The sequence below is a fragment of the Babylonia areolata genome, chromosome 15 (assembly GCF_041734735.1).
Source record: "Babylonia areolata isolate BAREFJ2019XMU chromosome 15, ASM4173473v1, whole genome shotgun sequence".
Classification (NCBI taxonomy): Eukaryota; Metazoa; Mollusca; class Gastropoda; order Neogastropoda; family Buccinidae; genus Babylonia; species Babylonia areolata.
The window spans coordinates 6,703,569-6,708,602 of NC_134890.1; the positions used below are offsets into that span (position 1 = coordinate 6,703,569).

Here is a 5,034-nt window from a genome sequence, read left to right on the forward strand (position 1 = left end):
TACATTCATATTGATTTTCGTCCACCGGCACAAACCATATTAAGGTAAAATGTGGAGTGGTGGTCTGGCCCCCGTAGCGCGTCCGTATAGGAAGCGAGAGACTGAGCACGTGGAATGAAATCCCACACTCGACAGAATTTTCTCCCCCTCCACCAGACCTTGTCATTCGGATGAAAAGATAAACAGGGGTCTCGTGGCATGCACTTAGCGCACGTAAAATAACCCACCGGAACATGAGTTGTCTGTGGCAAAATTATGTAGATGATACGCTTTGACAGTAAAACAATGCACTTGCTGCCAGAAGAAAGGAGAAAAGGATGGCGCTGCACTGTGGCGACGCGCTCTCCCCGGGGAGAGCAGCCTGAATTTCTCACTGAGAAATATGTGACAAAAATGTATTTATATAAAAATAATGTTATAACAAAACCATACAGCAAACAATTATGGCAGAGCAATTTTGTGCAAACATGCACAAGATGTAAAACGTAGATGTGGAAACCGCACTGTTTGGCTGCTCATGTCACCGAAGCACTAGCCCTTTTTTGAGCCCCTGAATTTGGGGCATTTTCTGTTTTCTATATTTCAATGATCACGAATGCCCAAAGCAATTAATCAAACATATAAACTGAGCCAAGAACCATATATATATATATATGTGTGTGTGTGTGTGTGTGTGTGTGTGTGTGTGTGTGTGTGTGGAGAGAGAGAGAGAGAGAGAGAGAGAGAGAGAGAGAGAGATGTGTGTGTGTGTGTGTGTTGTGTGTGTGTGTAGAGAGAGAGATGTGTGTGTGTGTGTGTGTGTGTGGAGAGAGAGGTGTGTGTGTGTGTGTGTGTGTGTGTGTGTGTGTGTGTTCATGGACAATTGTTTCGATTCTGTAATGCATGCTTACACTATCTGATATATTTTCAGTGTTTTGAAAGAACCCAGTCCTCGCTTACATCGTTTGCGGAAATGGGTGAGAGAATGCGAGGAAAGTGAGCACGTATGGTGTGTGTGTGTGTGTGTGTGTGTGTGTGTGTGTGTGTGTGTGTGTGTGTGTGTGTGTGCGTGCGCGCGCGCGCGCGCGCGCGTCAATGTAAGCGAGTAAGTGAGCATGTGTGTTGTGTGTGTGTGCGTCAGTGTGAGAGAGTAAGTGAGCATATGTGTTGTATGTGTGTGTGTGTGTGTGTGTGTGTGCGCGCGCGCGCGCGTCAGTGTGAGCGAATAAGTGAGCATATGTGAGTGTGTGTGAATGTGTGCGCTCGTGTGCGCGCGTGTGTGTGTGCGCGCGTGTGAGAGAGTGGGTGAGTAATGAGTGAGTGAGTGTGCGTGCGTGAGGGGGTTGGGAGGGGGTACTATTACTGCACACTGCAGTACCCACGCACACACACACACACAAATCAACACCAACAAAACGAAACACACACACACACACACACACACACACACACACACACACACACAGATAGAGAAACAGACACACTTCGGTATATTCCAGTCATCCCTGATGACGAAAATGTCTGATTTCCCTTAAAAAAAGAGAGAGAGAGAGAAAAAAAAGAAACAGACATTCATACACATGTACATACATGCAGACACAGACACGGGTACACATACACGCACACGGAATAAAACTTCCAGTTTTGATTCTATTTATTCTAGTCTCTCAGTATAAGCAGTTTTGTTCTGTTTTGTGTTGCAAGGCAACTGATAAGAAGGTTTATGTTTATAAAAAATTAAAAAATTAAAAAAAGCTTCCAAGAAACTCCTGCTCATTTGTCCGTTCACAAACAACATTTCTGCATACCCATATGTTCTTAACCCTTTTTTAAATCGTACATCCTTTTTTTCTTCTTCTTTTTTTTTCTTTTTTTTTTAGCAACAATAAATACCACAATAACACAACTGTCTCAGTTTAGAGTGCCTGAAGACAGGTAGTGAATAGCGGGCGCAAGTATCGAGCATACATGTACTGCGCGATTCAGCTTTGACAAAATGCTTGCAGAAAGTCTTAAGATCTAAAGAACATTTTCAATTTTCTTCTTCTCCTTCAACTCTATGTAGAATCAGTGGGGCGCCGCACAGAAGAACTGTTCACCAGATTCATCCAGGTGCAGTTGTATGTCAAAGTCTGGGTCTTTTGCACAATGGACAGGAAAACCGTCAGCAGAGACCCAAGAACAATCACTGAAAACTACAAATCTGTATCACCTTTTATGACAGAACTGCAGGCAGTGCCTTCGCCTTGTCAGCTTGACCAGTCTGGAGTGGACGAAATGATAAGATTACCTGAAATAAAATTATAAAGCAAATTAACGCAGCAACGTCAAATCACGTGCCTATGATTAGATCTCAGCTCTTGAATTCATACACAAAATTTATTTCGTCACATAGAAAAAGCCAAATAAGTCGAGCAAGTAATTAAACAAGATGATATTGAATAGATAAATTATTGATTGATGGATAGATTAATTAATAACTTAAATATCGAATAAATAAACAGATAATAAATAAGTGAATAAACTAGTTAACAACTTGTTTTTTTGTTTGTTTGTTTGTTTTTTGTTTTTTGGGTTTTTGTTTGTTTGTTTTTTGCTTTTGTTTTGTTTTGCTTTCTTGTGTTTTTGTTTGTTTTGTTTTATTTTTTTTTAAATCGCATATCTTGTGGTCAGGTACAGAGTAAGAGATCACTGAACACTGTCACTGTGGTAACGCTTATTCTTGCAGTCCAAATAATAAACTGAGGACGTTCAAAATAAAATCTTTTTGGAAAAAAAGAATCTGCTGGTATTTCCTCCGACAAGCTGCAGAGCAGTGACGTCAGAAGGTTTCGTCACTTCCGCTCTATGTTCTTCCGTCAGAAGGCACCTGTCTGAAAGCAGAAATAAAAAGAAACCTCAGCTTCGAACGTCTGAAAGTAAGAATCCGTTCACATTGCATAACATTATTTTATTCCCAAGGCATTGATACACAGGTTTGTTCAAAAAGAGAGAAACTGGCAGGTATATAGATATAAAGACATGTTGGAAAATGTGTGAGTAGCAGAGCAAGAGATGTATGAATTACAGATTGAGAGAGAGAGAGAGAGACAGAGAGAGAGAGAGAGAGAGAGAGAGAGAGAGATTTGAATGTTATCCATGCAGTTATAAAAACTAATGTGGCTCTTGAAGTGCCAACACACACACACACACACACACACACACACACACACACACACACACACACACACACACACTACATTCTTATTCACAAGCACACACTCGCAACACACAAAAACACAGACACAAACACACACACACACACACATACACACATTACACGCACACACACACATTACACACATTACGCACACACACACACACACACACACACACACACACACACACACACACACACACGCACACACAGATTACACACACACACCACACACACACACACACACACACACACACACTACATTCTTATTCACAAGCACACACTCGCAACACACAAAAACACAGACACACACACACACATTACACACACACACACACACACACACACACACACACACACACACACACGCACGCACACACACACACACACACACACACACACACACACACACACAGACAAACACACACACACTACATGCTTATTCACAAGCACACACTCGCAACACACAAAAACACAGACACAAACACACACACACACACACACATTACACGCACACACACATTACACACACACACACACACACACACACACACACACACACACACAGTACACACACACACACACACTACATGCTTATTCACAAGCACACACTCGCAACACACAAAAACACAGACACAAACACACACACACACACACACACACACATTACACACACACACACATACACGCACACACAGATTACACACACACACACACACACACACACACACACACACACGTCGATGTGCAGTTTGTGTCACTGTATGTGTTCTGTCCAGAAGTGAAGATTTTTTCCACCAATGTTTAATCCAAATTTGGCATTGGTCGACAAAGTATTTCCAGAGAAAACGACAATGTTAAAGTTTGCTACACACACACACACACACACACACACACACACACACACACACACACACACACACAAGCACGCGCGCGTGCCTAGACATTCTTCCCATTTTATCAATCGTTTCCATCAACAAGAAACGCCATCCAAGACAGAGGAGACGCCACCATCAGCATAGCATGTTTGAGCCGTCCCCTACACTGAAAGGAAAACTGATGATCCGGGTCAGATACAACCGGAAGTGACAGTCCAACTTCCGAGGTCTTAAGAAAAATGCCATTACATTCCTACCGTCCAACTGACACTCCAACTCCAAAGAAGGAGGAAATGTTAACGGCTTCCAGGATCGTCACTCCATGTGATAGTTTCGCGCTTTACTCTTTTTGACTCCTTGACCTGCTAAAGAGTAATGCTGACATTAAAGAGTTGCTAAATGCCCAAGATATACCAAAATAACATGATTTAAACAGCGTTATCACTTCGAATACCACAATCGATTTATCACGCTTAAAAAAAGCACGCTTTAATGTCAGTTCTTGAAAGTCACTGGTAGATCCCCAAAAGTGCTGTGGCAAAGACAATTTCTTTCCACTTGAACATGCTGGGTTCGAATCTGATCAGAGGCCTTTTTTTAAACACCAAGCTATATGATAACAAATACAGAACACATTTTAACGATTGAAATTGTTTATTTGTTTATCTTTTTTTTTCTTTTCTTTTTTCTTCCTTTTCTAAAGTGTAACACGAGTGAGTCTTCAAGGCTTTGCCTCTCTTGTTTCATTATAAAATAGTAATTCAGCCCTGTTTTCAGATTTGTTTACCCTTTCAGTGTAAAACAGCCACATTCTAGTTTATTCATATAACGTGATTAGGTCTGTGAATATTGAATGAGGACTGATATTCCAAACGTGTCCTAAACCAAGATTTTGTAATATGATTCTAACAAAGTTAATCCATGTTCGCTGTTTTGTTTCTTTTGTTGCATGTCGTCGTACATAAGTTTAATATACAAATT

At 41.2% G+C, this 5,034-nt stretch overlaps 1 protein-coding gene across 3 annotated transcripts in view; it reads right to left on the minus strand.

The window, feature by feature from the left end:
* Positions 1-1,628: 1,628 nt before the first annotated feature.
* Positions 1,629-5,034, minus strand: part of LOC143290399 (uncharacterized) — a 138,299-nt gene continuing 134,893 nt past the window's right edge. For all 3 annotated transcript variants that reach the window (XM_076599801.1, XM_076599802.1, XM_076599803.1), the window contains exon 5: positions 1,629-2,852. The gene's annotated coding sequence lies outside the window, so the exon portion shown is untranslated. The remainder of the gene's footprint in view (positions 2,853-5,034) is intronic.